We start from the raw sequence: 16,058 nt of genomic DNA, 5'->3' as shown, positions 1-16,058 counted from the left end.
CCCATTAAAAGCAAGACATCTCTTTCCCAAATATGGACTGCCTGTAAATATATACAACATAATGCATTATGTCTGTCTAGATAATACCTACTTTACTTTTTATTTTACTTACCTAGCATGGAGATATAGCTGTTGAAAATGGAAATAATTCTATCCTATTTGACATTTATGCAAACATCAAGCTCATATATATATCTATTATCAAAAATGGTTAATAAGAGATGAAAGCTATTATAGAAATTTACCCAAGCTCATTCCCGTTAGGAGAGATTTCTTAGAAATGGAATATAGCCAACAACCTGGTGAGAAACCCATTGTGAAATTACCAACTGACTAGTTTAACGTGACAGCTGATGAACTTATAAAATACTTAAGTGATGTTAGTAAAAGCACAGCTTGATGAAAGGCAGCTTTTCAACTGAAGAAAGAACAGACTCACTCATCTGTTGGAACTCTAGAGGTTAATGCTGGAAGGATAATCATTACAAAAAGAGTGAAATGCATTTATATTGATTCCTCAACCCATAAAAATGTCTCCTCAGAAACATTTTGTCTCATCAGAGACAAAATTATGTCACAATGTCTCATCAGAGACATTAACTGTGTAATAAATACACAGTTAATTAAATTAAAGACATATACCTTTGAACAGACAAATCATAAATCAGTCCTTTTAATAACCAGTACATTAACCTAATGGAGATTATTCCAGAAACAAATGGAATTGCAAGTTGGCTTTAATTAAAAGCTAATAGTTCAAATATGTTATATATATTTTTTCAAGATCTTACTGTAGTGCTTCAGCTAACTAGAAGTACCCTCAGGAAAGCAGAAAACAAATACCTTGAACATTTATTCTTTTCCTTAAGTCTGACTAAAGCAGTGTTCACAGAAAGTATTTAAATAAGCAGCAGTATAACAAAATTAATATGAGGTCTTCTGGTGTACTACTTATCAATAATGACAATTTATGATCTATAGTATAATTTTAAATAATTTGCCATTGAACAATATGTTGAGCACATATGTTACTCAGCCAATACTTTATAATCTACAAAATATATTAAAAAAATAGAAATTATTTTAACTATTTCAGTTACAAATATATAACCTTTACACAAAACATGCACTATAAATCCAGGTAGAATTTAGCAGCTATTAAAAAAAAAAAAAGCTGATAACTAGAGAGAAAAAAACAGATCCTGAGCTGCAGCACATCAGTGCAGCTCCTCTGTCTTCATGCAAGTATAAGAACAACTCTAGCTGTTCTCTAGCTGAACTTCTATCTAGTCTGATAGCAGATCCAGCTTTGACCAGTATCTTATTTCCAACAGTGGCTAAGAGTACATGTTGCTTATTGAACAGATGTAAATTCTCAAACTCTACTCCTCCCTGTAACAAGAAATTTCATGTTTTAATTGTACTAAATACAGTTAACTGAAGACATATTTACCTTCATTTTGCTTTCCACGTGCCATCTCTTGTTTTCCACGTGCCACCTGGTGGCTTCACTTGATATCCCCACTGCTGTCATGGAAGATCTATTCACTTTTTCTATTCACTCTTCCTTTTTCAAGAATACTGAAAGAATTACTGACAGAGATAGTAGTGGAATTTGGAGAACAGAAAAAGTCTCTAAGAAATGAAAGGAATCAGAGCTGACTTTTTAAGAGACTCTACAGCTGCATTACATATTACCAGAGAATAAATTCTTTTACAAAAGATGTACACTTTTGATTTTGACAATAGCTCATACTGATGTGGGAGGGTTATGTCCCACGTAAAAACTAGAGAGTTTTCTCTATCTTTCTTGTAACCATATAAGGCTGGTAGAGATAGACACATAATGATAGTGAGTCTGCATAAGGGTAATGACAGTTTCCTATATATTTGGAAAGTACATGGAATCTTTATTAATAAAAATGTATACTAAAATTAAATTTATTTAGAAGTTAGAACACCATATTTCCTGTCTATCCAGCCTAAATGCTGCAACTGAAAGTTGCAATCTGAGGTATTTAAGGCTGTATTATTTTATAATTCTGTCATAGGAATATCTCTACAAATGCTCATACTCACATACATTTGATTCTAAGTTCCAAACCGGTTTTTATTTGTACATCTGTATACACACACACACGTATACATACATACAAACATACATACATACATATATATTATATATAAATCCTGTAATTAAACCATGTTATATTATTTAATCTGGTTGTAAACATATAAGTACTACTATCAGTGATTATATTTTCAGTTATGACTCATAGAAGCAAGCAATACCATTTATCTAGCACAAAAAATCATATTAATAACAATCTTCAGATCAAAGTACTTTTAGGAGTAACAGTGTTTCAGAAAGGCATTAATACTTTCTCATCCTTAAAAATCTAGATACAACTCTGACATTAAGGAAGATCAGTGAAAAATATGCAATTACTTTTTGTTTTCCCTAAAATACAAAATATATGTCTTCCTTATACTTTATAATGCTAAACATCCCCATCAGAAGAGATTTAGAATTTGGGATGGAAACTGTACAAAATTTAAAGCAGACATCATAGTAGTTAGTGGTTACTATACAACATGAAACAGAGCTGTCTGGAAATACATTTCTAATGTCAGGTCTTCAAAAATCAACTATTTCATAGAAATACCTGTCTCAGCCTTTTCCTGGACTACAGGTAGAAATTACTTTGTTTGCTTGTTTGTTTGTTTCCTTAGCTTTCTGGATGTTTTGATCAGAATGGAACCCTATTAAGGACACTGGAGTTTCAGTATCCTAGGTTTTGGTAGAACTACTTCATCTGGATCAACAGAAAAACTCACTGAAATGATATTTCTCCCCTTTTTCAGAAGTTATTGGCTAATGTTTTATCCCTTTGCTTCTATATCCTTGGGACTAAACATTTATTTACAGTAGAATTCTTTACATTGTTTCGGCAATGTGAAGTATTTTTGTTAACTGTATTTTGTATATGTGTTGGCTTTTCTGAAGATTTGTGGAAGCCACAATATATATGTCTGAACATTACTACAAAATGCTCCAAGAAAAAGAAGAAACAGACAGTAGCTAAGCAGCTGAACATATTTTTTTAAGATCTAGATTCTAGTAAGTGTGTGGGAACTGTCATTTCAGCAAGACGGTGGAAACAAACGTATTGGCAGGGAGCATACTGGTCTCAAAAGAACGGATAAGAGCTCTGACTTGATAAAGTGTGAGTGTGTTCTGGGATGCTGGAAGTAGTTCAAAATGGTCTTTGGTGAATGGCTGGGAAACACTGAAAGGGTATTGGAAACACTGGCAATTTTTTTTATATTTTTGCCTTCCATACATAGCAACACAAATCATTTCTAATGATTTACAGTTGATTAGAGCAGGCAATTGAACCATTTCTGGAAATTCATGTTAGCACTAAAGAAAGCTTTTATGAATATTAACAAAGAAAAAGTTTATCCAAAAAGCATTAAATTATAGCTTTTAAAGGCATTTAAAAATGCAAAAATTGCAGATGGGAAGTTAATAGGTGGCTAGACATCTATTCACAGGGTACCTGCCTTTAAGGCTATCCCCGAACACTAAATGCTGGAGTGGGACCATGGGTCACAGTGCCGCGTGCCTGGGCAACTGCTATGGGGAGGGCAAAGTGTTTGTATTTTCCCCTCACTTGGTTTTCCCCGGGGGGGGACGGGGGGGACAGGGAGGAAGGGTGTCTGTGTGTAATTTGCTGGCAAATTTCAAAGTGGACTAGCCCGTGAGGAGGAGACCCATACAGCAGGGAAGAGGGCCCCAGACGTGAGCCAGGGTATTAGACAGACAGAGGGGCCGTGCTGATATCTGAGGGATCTACAAATGCGCGCATGCTTGTGAACCAGAGAGTGAAGGCATGTGCGCTTTCACTAGTGAACTTCAATCTTTACTCACTGGAGAGGAGGAAGGGGACTTGGCTATCTATACCAATGTTTTTAATGCGAGTTCTGGTAATGTTATATGTGGGTGTTATCAAAGGCAACGCCTTGTCTGTAGCTGTAGCAGTACGCATAGCTGGCGGTGTTAGTGTCCTCTGTGTCTGTATCTCTGCCTCTGGGATACCTGTTCAGCCTCACTACTAGTTGAACCTGCAAATGGGAGAGGAGCAGCCATGTCCCTCAGCCTGGGATGGAGAGACCTCCGGGTCCCCAGGCACACTGGGCTGGGCTCCAGCAGCTGGGAAGGAGGGATCCCCAGGTTCTCTAGCACTCCAAAGGTGTTGGCTCTATACCTCCCTTAAAACATTTTACATGGCTTAATTAAATATAGTTCAAACCAGAGAGACACAATGTGGAGGTGGAGAACTCAAATAGCACAGGAAAACTGAAAGGATATTCTCAGAGAATGAGTAGGATGGCAGGATTAGAATTAAGGACTAAGGAAACTTAACAGAAGCAGGGACGATGTAAGACATCCTGTGAATTTACTACTGAAATTATGTATTATTTAATCAATGACAAAATTATACGAGCTTGCACATTTGATGCCTCACCACAGGAACACGGTAGCCGCTGTGCTTACTCACAATTGTCAAAGCAATGATACAAATGGAAGGAAATACACAAGATGACAGAACTGATTAATGAAACCTTCTAAATAATGGAAATTCATGTGGTGAATTATTCAAATAACCACTTTTATATTATCAAGCAACAGGTACAGAGAATCTGGCAAAATGCATATATGTATCACTTGTATTTGGAAAATGATTTGTAGAAAACTGCAGACTTAGCTGTGATCAAAAGTTTCTGAATGTCATAAAAGAAATCATAAAAATGTAAATCAGAATATTTGGACAGACTATCAGGATCTAGGGATCAGGAAAGTCGTCAAGACTGATGATGCACTGCTGAATCCTCAAAAGCTATGTCTGTGCTAGTAAATTAAATATGACCCAGACTTTTGTCTGTCCTGGAGGGCAACTGCATGGAATGGCCTGCATTCATACCATTAAACTATTAAACTTTCTTATGATCCAGAATATAGTGGATACATCCACAGTGCCTGTTGGGAATCACCCATAGTCAGTGCTAACTCCCAGACTGTCCTAAGGAATGATTTGGGAAACTGTTACTGGCACAAGCCAAAAGATTTTCAGGGACCAGTCTGACAGCATATATAATAGTGTGTCTAGGAACATTTCCAGAAACTGTTTATTTACGGTATAGACATAACCAAAGGCTCCTCTATTGGTGTTAAAGTTGCACATTGCTTACTGTTCCGTTTACTTTTTGTTTACTTCAAGCTTAGGTCACTAGATAATTTAACTATCTATTACATAATATTGCACAACAGTGTTTTCAATAAATCTAACTGCTTGGTCCACAAGTTTTTTCTGAGTCCTTTGCCAGTGACTGTGCATGACATGTGCATCATGCCTTCATTAATGCCTTTCACTCTGGCATGCTGCTCAGCTGGACGTTACAGTAGTAGGTAGCCCTTAGTAATCCAAGAGCTCTGCCTAGTTGCTACCTGCACCCACAACCCCAGAACTGGTTGTGAGCTGTGGAGACGAAGGTAAGGTTTCAGAGCCTACATCAGAACTGCCTGCTAGTCAACTGCATGATTTCCATTTTATGTTGCCTAGCAACCTTTCTCTGGTAGGAATCCCAGAATACAGATTGGAAAAAGGCCTTATAAACTGAAAACAGATAATCAGGAAAAGGGTGAGACATCCGAAAGAAAAATTTGCATATAAAGGGATCCATTTTATATCCTTCTTTTCATGAGTTTGCGCATGTGCGTTCATTTGTTCACTAATTATGATTAGAAGAGTAAACATATCACTGTGGTCTGGGATGCCTGTGCACCTTAGGATAACATCAGGAAAGGATTTAAAAAAATAAATAAAATGGAGATGAGGCCTTGTATCATGACAGTTGTAGATGTTCTTTAGTTATTATGGCGTGCATTTCAGAAAGAAAATCTCTGAGATTAATAACAGCTCCACTTGTAACGTCCAGCTTTTACACTTCGGTACAAACTTCCATAAATGAGAAGTTGTAGCATTCTGGAAACATCATCCACCTGAACAGCTCTACAGCACAGAGTCAAATATGTACCACAATCTTGAAATTTAAGACATTTTTAACTTGTTCTGATGTGAATTGTTATACCAAGACTGAGGTTTGTGGAATATCTCACTTCCAGAAAATAAATAAATAAATAAGTAAATAAATGTATCTGCTTGCAGGATATAGACCCTGCACTGTGTCCTGGAATACTATCAAAATGATCTCCTCACAGAGATGTCTACTTAGGTCTGGAGTCTAGTAGCAGCACCAAAAGAAGCGCCATATCTGAGAGAGTATATGACTATCAGCTGTTTCCAAAGAAAGACAGAATGTCATACCTCTCTTTGACCGCCTTTAAATAACAGGACATGTGTACTGCCCTTACGCATTCAACCTGAGTCTTAATGATTTTGACTACAGTTTGCACAGGCATGTGAGTAGATCACCTGAATGAACAGTTCTGAGGCACAGAGAGCTTCCATCTAGCTTCAAGCACTTCCCTCTCAGTACGTGACTACCATGAATCTCCACCTCAGATGCCCACTGGCTTATGTCAGTGCAACTTTTCTTTTCAAGCCTTGCACCTGTGCCTCTGACTTTTCTGTCTTGAAGAATAAACCATTACCTTGTGTTACTATAAATTCAGTGTTGACCTCTTGCAGTGAGCCTCTGGCATGATAACATTTATTATAAGCAATATTCCTGGCTCATCTATTTTGATTCTTTATAGATTTTGAAGACAATGCAGACAGTGGGGAACTGTGTCTGTATATTGTCCCAGGTATGTTCAGAACGTCCTCTGTATGTCCTTCTTTGACACCCCTGCCCCTATTTAGCCTCTCTCCTCCATTCTGTTTGGTCCTATATTATAAGATTCACTCACCATATAGGAGAAGATCAGAGAATACTACCACCCTGTCCCATACAGTGAGAGAGGAATCTTAGGCTGCTTGTTTCAGAGTGCCCTTCTAGCAAGAAACTTTAAGCATGTAATTCACCATCTGGGGTGCAGGCAGCAACTGTAATATTTACTGGCTGAAAATGCATGATGTCATCTGCATGACCTATCTGCTTTTGTTTTGGCTGCAAATGTGAAAACATGGTGTCCAGGTGTGCCAATTTTCACAAGTTGGTTTTTCTGTGACACAAAAAGCTGTGGCTCTCCTTTCAGAACTGTCTTAAAGAAGCTACTGCTTTTTGTCCATGAAGAGTGCCCCGCTATTTTCTAGACAGTGCATTAAGGATAAAGCAAAAGAGGTCTTTCTAGCAGAGAAGAAAAAATAGGCCTCCAAGGTCTTTTTGCAAAACAAAGTAATGATGGATTTGAGGAAGGAGCAAGACTGAGCAGAAATATGGAGGGAAAGAGTGGGAGAACAACTGGGTTTTAGTGTGATGCCCTGGAGCACTTTTCCTTCATGTTGCTGTATTGTCATCCTGATAAAGTTGAGTCACCTGAATCACTCCAGCTGAAGGCTGTCTATCCATAATATCTTTCACTGTGTAAATAGGGGAATAGGATGTCTGCCTTTGGGCAGATATCTCATGATTAAATACAGTTTGGAAGAAGCACTAGCTTAAATTTAGATCTCTATTTTTAGGCATCTGAATCACATCCCATCAGAAAGAATTGTGTAGGTGCTATGAGTGGTCATTGTGAGCCAAAGAATCACACTGCAGTCCCTCTCTCAAATTTCCTACAATGAAGATGAAGAGCTATGGAAATACTTTATAGGATCATTCTGCAGTTAAGCCTTCAAGGAAAAGAATCACAGAAAAAAATGGGGAAAATCATCATCCTGACTTTAATGATTAGCAACTGACAAAGGAACCGCAAAGCCTCTGAGTCCTACCTAGATATTGCATGTAAGAAATGTTAGAAGGCAATGTCAATTAATGCATTATAGATGTTGTACAGTCATCACATCTCTTATTATCACATTTTCATTTGCTGCATTTGGCTAGAGTCTGGAACACTGACATTTAAAACTAATCTACTGGGAGAGGTTCTTCCAAGACTAAAATTAAAATCATGTGCTTACCTTTCAGGAGGGCAGTTGGGAAGCAAGATACTTTCCAGCATCTAAATACACGATTAAACAAAGGCTCCTTAATTATACTAGACTCATTAACTCATACCTATAATAAATGTTCATTTTTTAATTATTCATATGATTGAATTCATGTTGCTGAATATTGTGCATCAAATGATTTCTCTTTAAACCAAAACCATTATGTGCATAATGCTATTACAAATGTTTACTATGTATTTTGTAATGATGTGGTTAAAATTAAATGGATTACAGGGCTGATTTTTGAGAAGTATCACTTCAAATTACATTATTATGAAGCCCAAAGCTTTGGAATTATAATTCTTCATACTTTTTAAAATCTATTTTTCAGTTGAAACAATATATATTATACCTGTGTATCAGAACTCTAGAAAAAAATAATAAAAGAAAAATAGCTAAGAATACCTGTAGGTTTTGTTTGCTAAATTTTCCAAAGAAGAGTTTATACTAATGATGATGGCCAAAAATGCCCTGCAAAAAAGGAACTGTGGGATTTAGTTGAGGTAGAGTGTTCTCATAAAAGAAAAAAACCCAAAAAACTGAAACCCAGCTTGTGGTCAGCACAAGCATTGACCTAAATATACATATGTATTTCTCTATTGAGGTCCCAGACACTTCAATGTACATAAGTGTTTCTCCTATTTTATTTTTCACTATACTCAATCTTGTCTGCAGCTTCAATGGGGAGATATATTCTCTGTAACACATTAGCAAAGTATTTAACTCCTGCTAAGCTGCTGTGGTTTCGCCATTCTCATTCCTCAGCAACAACAGAAGGCGTCGTTTGTTAGTTCTCTCTTGTGTGGCAAAAGCTATGGAATGTAGTTTATAAGTATGAGGTTCAAATTTGTTCTTTAGTTATAATTGTTGTATAGTTGGATATGAGGTCTATGCCTTGGTGCACATCCAGGGCACTTAAGTCATTAATTCTGTGGGTGGACCAGGAAGTCCCCAGGTAGTCATCCACATAGATGAGATAGTGGACTGGCTTGAGACAAGGTTATTGATTGAACTCCTAGCCACCGTCCCTGTAAAGCATTTGACTAATTGGCACAGGAGCTTTCCAGATGAGAATTTCAAACTATTGTGAGTATTTTCCCAGGCAGTGCCTAGACCAGTCTGTATATTCAGTGTGTTGATTAACATCCTGCATGGAAACCTGGCCATGTCAGAGACTCCAAGGTGGTTCCTGTGCAGAATTGACCAAACTGTGCATAGACAAGAAACTTGTAACAGTCAGTAGTAAGTGCTTGTACAGATGCAGAAATGGTCACATAGGACAATCTTTTGTATACTCTTAAGATAACTAGGAGATGTTTCGTACGCAGTTCCACTCAATAATAATGGATCAGGCATGTGCTGGAGTGGTCCCATATGTCAGGCAGCAGCAAGAGCAGGGCTGTTTTCTGAGAGAAGATGAGCTGAGAGCCAAGGGTCACCCCAGCACAGCCCCCCGGCAATACTGAAAGGGCATAGTCCTGCAGCACCCGAGTTGGGCAAGCAGAGCAGGGATGGTGACAGCAACAGATCCCATCAACAGTCCAGAGATCATCAGACAAACAACAAGTCAGAGACAGGGTCAATTCAGGAAATCCAAGCAACAGTTCAGGAACAGGAATGGAGTCAGGTACATTTACAGTGTAGCTCAGGCCAGGACTGAAGTCCCAGGCCTGAGCTTAAATGAGCGCATGGACCAGTGACCAGAGGGTCCACGTGTGGAGGCCTGAGGTGATGCTGTCAGGGCAAATTATGCATACCAGTGCACTCAGGACCCTGATGACACAGGAACACAGGCCAGCTGGATTATAAGATTTTAGCAGAACAACAGTTTGGGGAGTCTTCAAGAAAACACTATTACAAGGACCTATCACAATCTGAACAGTGACTGACCATCCTGTTTGAGATATCTGATTCCCCACATTAGTATTACTCTATACAGAGATCCCAAATAAGCTAGTCTTTTTTGTCCTTTCTTTTTTTTAACAAATACTTTATCCTGAATTTCTGTACAACACTTGTTCACTGCTGAGAAAGAAGCAAAATTTAAGTTCATTAATAGAGACAGCAGTCAGCATGAAGGTAAACCCACCGGAGGAAGCCTGACATGCGATCGGTAGGATGTTATCTATCTCTACTGTAGTATAAAGACGGAAGCTGAGTCTTTTGTCTAAGAAATATATAGTTTTTCAGATCTGCTTCTAGGCAAACTATTTTTTTTTCTGCGTCTCTTAACATTTTTATTCTTCATTTGTTAGTTTATTTATTCTTAATAGTCATATTTATTTCCTTATGTTTATAATTGCTGATTGCTTTTTATACCTGATAGTTAATGTTCAATGAATTTTCATTATTTATTTAACAGCTTTGCTGAGAAGTAGAGATTCCTCTTTTCTGTTAAACCTTCAGACTTCTTCTATTTTATTTTTCACTAGACAAAGTTTTTCCATCTTAGAATAAACAAATCACTTTTAGTCTAAATTCTGTGAAGTATTAAGTTAACAAATAAAGGACCTTGTGAATGTATTACACATCAAAAGAGTTATGTTAACTTCTGAAACACTAATTACTGGTAATATAATTAATGGTATTCATAATTCATATTCTGAAGTAAATATATGCCATAATGAGCTTGATACAGTTGATATTTTAGGATAAGATTTCAAGAATGTTTAAATTATATAAAGTTACTGTTTTGTTGTATTAGTAACCAGTTATGAAAGTTTGCAAACAGATCTCACATGAAAGTAGATAGCTGAATACTAAATACTTAGCACAACCAAATACCTTGCAAATATGTTCACTAAAGCTGCATGCAAGTAGCAGTGATTTGTACGCATATTGCCTTCCAAGTCTATTAGAGTTTTCACTCTTTTTGAATCTAGAGAGTAAGAATACAGGTGGAACTTCTCAAATGAGACACTAAAATTACATTAACCCTATCTTCCTCATGATGCAAGCCTACCACCTTTTCTCCTTTGTCAGTGTGGTACAGTATGTCCATAACTGGTTTCAAACATGTCTCTATTACTAACAATATTGTCTCAGTCTTCATATGTAAATACTAGCAAAATATAAAGCCAAACTGTATTTTGTCTTGTATATATTTTTGTCAGAATATAGAGCACTTATTGGCACCAAATCTTTACAAAGATTTGCAGTTTGGCCTTAGGTCAGGCCTGTACTTCAACAGCGTCTTTCCCCATGAAGGGAAGGAAACTAGTCAAAAGTAATTTAAAGACAACCTGTGAGAAAGTAGTAATATCAAAATATCTAATATCGCAAGAGAGATGGTCCTCTACCATAAAGATGAGAATGCAGGACTGAAAGGAACCTCTTCAGTCCTCAGTCCCTGCACCTATGAATATGGAAAGCCATCTAATCTGTAGCATCCTCTCTAAACAGAAGCAAGCATCAACAAAAAACAAGCCTTTTTGTTTTGCTAATTCTCTTATTAAAAGAAACTAATTCACATTTTAACTTTATTCATAGTCACTTTATGTCCATTTGTTCTTGCACCAACATTTATCCCTTAGCTTTAATAGCTCTTTTTGATTCTCTACTTTTTTATTAGTCTCTTTTCAAGCTTCATGTTATCTGGCTTAATAGCACCAGATTTTTTAGCTGCTATTCTTAAAATAAGCTTGGTAGTCTTCTAATCCCTCAAGTCACCTTTCTCTGAGTCTCTTACAAGTTTATTTATCTTTTTCTTACATGGATTAACAGAGTTGTCAGTAGTATTCTAGTTTAGGACTCATAAAACTTTGTATAATAATACCTTTCTATCACTACTAGGAGTCCTTTGCATGGTATTTTTTTAAGATTTCCCTTGACTTTTTCTATTTCTGTATTAATTTGGCAGTGCACAGTCATGGACACGGAAGTCATTTCCTACTGATGAGCTTTTAGTTAATCTAGTAGAAACTCACATTATAAATCCCTAGGCACATGACCCTACTAAATTTTATCCCATTAGTTTTACTTTATCCTGGAAGATCATCTCATTATTCCTCTACAATATTCAGGTCTGCCTGTGTATTAATGACATCTCCCAACTTTGTGTAATGACAAAATTTACTTAGAATGTTCTTATTTTTGTTTTAGAATCAGTAACCAAAATATTAGATAAGCTTGTTCTCAAGACTGAAAGTTCAACATTAGCATTCTTTAGACTCCATTTTCTCCATGAAATTTTCTCTTTTTAGCAAGTTCTGTATCTGTCTTTTAATTTGTAATTAGCTCTAGTTCAACTAAATTTTTTCAAGTTTCACTAGAAGTTCAGGTAGAATAGATCTGCTAAAAATATACGTTTGTATTTTCAAGTTAGCCTGGTATGATCAACTTTATTGAACTGGTAGCAAAACAGCTGCAGATGTGCAGCGGATATGCTTATTTTCCAGATCAAATATACAAGATGTAAGCAGCCTAAGACCAAAAAGAATCTTGATAGATGCCTGAATTTTTTATCATTTCTAGTATTTTTGCTGGAATAGATTTAAATAACTGTGCTGAACTGCATGTAGAAGATGCTGAGAAATCACCTGGAGACCATCAGGAAGATGGAGGCTCTTCACAGTGAAGCATGGTGGGTGGATAAGGGACAAGGGGCATCAGCTGGAACAAGAAAAAATCAGATTCTTTTTCACTTTCCACCAGTCCAGTAAAGCACTGAAAAGTTTTTCTAAGAAACTTTTTCACCATGAGGACAATCAAGCATTGGAACAGACTGCCCTCAAGAGGTTGTGCAGTCTCCATCCTCAGGGATTTTCAAGATTTGGCTTGAAAAATCCCTGAACAACATCATAGCTGACCCTGCTTTGAGCAGAAGGTTGGATTAGAGACCTCCTAAGGTCCCTTCTCACCTGAACTATACCATGATCCTCTGAACATAACACCTTTAATTTTTTTGGTTTTCTGTTATCTAAACAATATGGTGAAGAATAGAAAGCTGTTTGGGATGTGTGACTATCGGGAAGTACACAAAGAAAGATTATGCCTAGTAGTATGAATTTATTGAAGCACTTGAGGTAAGAGCCTTTTGTGACAGAGGCTGTCACAACTAAGATACATTTATTTTAAACAAGTTGTGTGACTTTAAACAAAAAGGTGGAAGTGTATAGCTATGCATAGAGTAGCAGAAGATAGTTAGCTAGACAACAAAAAGAATGTTAATGAGATAAACTGGCATACAGGCAATGCAGCTAGTAGAAATACTTCACCCATTTCAATCAGAAAATTGGATGTGGTCAGTAAGAAGAATCTAGTGTTGTAAATTCCATTTTCCCTGTCAGAGGACAGTTAGGGAGAGCTGAGTACAACCAGTATTTGTTAGAACAACTTTTGTTAGTTAAGCTGTTACTATTAATAAAATCAAGCTGTTATTCACAGCAGATAACTATTTACACAGTGCACTCAATTATTCCCTCACAAAGTTCTCTCTTCTCTTCTCTTCTCTTCTCTTCTCTTCTCTTCTCTTCTCTTCTCTTCTCTTCTCTTCTCTTCTCTCTCTCTCTCTCTCTCTCTCTCACACACACACACACACACACACACTCATGCATTTGGAGCAACAGCTGGGAGACCAACTCCAGCTGTTTCCTCGGGAAAGGAGGGTCATACTGATGCTCTAGTGGCTTCCAGGTAGGTATTTATAAAGTCCCTCAAGGGGGTCCCTTGTTTCAGGCTTTTATATTTATATAAAATTCTGTGGTTTTGTCTGCATATAGCAGCCACCCCCCTCTTGGATGTGGTCTAATTATATAGCCCATTGCTGATGCCAGTGTATGCTGATGGCCTTGTTCAGATGTGACAAATTCCTGGTGTCCTGAGTTTATCAGTTCTTGAACAGGCCTGCTAATTTCTAGAGCTTATCAGGTCTTGGGAGACTTTCACACATTACCCCTCAGCACATACTTCTCCCTTCAGTCAGCTGTTTTCTGGTAACTATTTCTCCATCACACCCACAGGTACCTATAAAATTAATTTAAACAAATTCATATAGAAAGGACTTTTATGAAAATAGAAGCTTTATATCTGTTAGTTTGCTAGAGCAAGAAGTCTGGGCAATATATTGAATAAAACAGAAACATAGATGGAGGATCTGAAACAATATTATTCTGCATCAGAAAAAAACTGTAGAATTAAGAGTAGAAGGTGTTAAGAAAAAACAGAAGTGTGGATTGGTGTCTTTCTCTGTTAAAAAGTGATAAACTATGAAGAAATAATAAAACTTAGTGTATATAAAATAAAAAGTCTAGTGTTATTAGAAAGAGTATCTTTCCTTAATCTATCCTTAATCTATTTTTATATCCCTTTCTTTCTCTCTCTCGCTCTAATATTGTCTACTGTATAGCATTTCTAAGAAGTCTATAGCTTCCAATCATTAGTTTCAATATTCTGTTTGAGAATATAGAACAACGATCCTTAGCCACTTCCTTCATTCCTTTTAAAATGATTAGTTACAGAGAATGAGTTGAAAATTCACAGACAGAATAATCTCTGTTCTTACAAATGCAGACTTGGAAGCCTCTGCAGGATAGATTCTATATAATCCTTTATAATGGATTTGATAAATACAAGATCCAGCACAGAGTATCTTAAAGGAATAGTTCTGTGTAACTGTTAGGCTAAGCAGCCTGCAGCGTATTTAACGAACATAGTACCTTCACTGTTGCCCTGACATCTACCCCATTTCCTTTCCTTGTGGAGCAAAGAAGCTGTGCATGATAAAATGTGGGTTATGGAACAGTCAACAGCTGGCAAATAAATTCGGTTTTGCAAGCACACTGTTAGCACACGATAAGCAAGAGGCACGCTTATGCACTGTTATTCAGTCCTGGGGCCTGTGTTGTTCAAAAGTCATCTAGGAAAGGTCAAGATATTAAAGTTTGAAAAATGGCTGAGTGGGCACTCATTTGCTACTCTTCATAATCTTTCTACCTGATATTCAAAAATGTTTTAGGAGTGTTTGTAAAGCCACGTCCCTCACATTTGCTAAAATCCATATAAAATGTAATGAATGCTCTATAACAGGACTTTTCATGGAAATAAAATGAAACTTATGATGTTTTTGAATTTTATGATTGTAAATCTGTATAAACTTTTCACCACATATTCATATGAACTCAAAATGAATGTGAACTCCCTTAAACAAAAGCTTTTTGGTGAAACCCAATTCCCATCTTCTTTGTAGGAAAATGAGATTTCCCTTATTAATAAAAAAAGTTATCAATAAGCAAGATGTAGACCTTTATTCAGTGTCCACATTTTAAAGAGTATCAGGTAAGCAAAATCAAAAAAAATAATTACTTGTCATTTCGAGTGGGATTTGGCTCATATTTTTCTAGGCATCCACCGTGCACGGCATATGATTTTGTTGCTTCCTATGCATTTACAGGCAACTTCTAGGATGAATTCCAGATTCTGTCTAAAATAGGTCAAATGAAATACTTCTTAGAAAATTTTCTCCCTTGAGAAGAAAGGTTAAGCGTTCCTACTAAACACAAAACTCTGTAAACTGGGTTTTGGAGTATTCCTCTCATACTTAATCGGGGAGTTCAGTCTGGACAGACAAAAATATATTTCTCTAAAGTCCCATGAGACAGAGTAAGGTATGAACTCAGGGTGTGGCAGTTACTATGTGTAAACTACTCATATTCACACTTGCTGCTATCAGATTGAGCCCTCCGGACAGAAAAAACATGTCTAGTTTCTACATCTCAGCATAAAAGTCATCCATGAAATTGTTCCATCCCACCAAGCAAGGGCCAGTTTGGGTGTTACATAGTCATGGTAACTGGGGAATTTACAATAAAAAGGTAAGGAATTCCTGAATCTCTCTCCCACGTCTTGAAATAAAAAGAGGCTAGGGCCTTCCTTTTCCTTTTCCTTATTCAGGGCTAGGCTTGTGGGCTCACATATTTCCAGTTTTATTTTTAATAT

Source organism: Apteryx rowi, unplaced genomic scaffold (genome assembly GCF_003343035.1).
Source record: "Apteryx rowi isolate R43461 unplaced genomic scaffold, aptRow1 scaffold_417, whole genome shotgun sequence".
Lineage (NCBI taxonomy): Eukaryota > Metazoa > Chordata > Aves > Apterygiformes > Apterygidae > Apteryx > Apteryx rowi.
Note: the sequence above shows the minus strand (reverse complement) of the source record.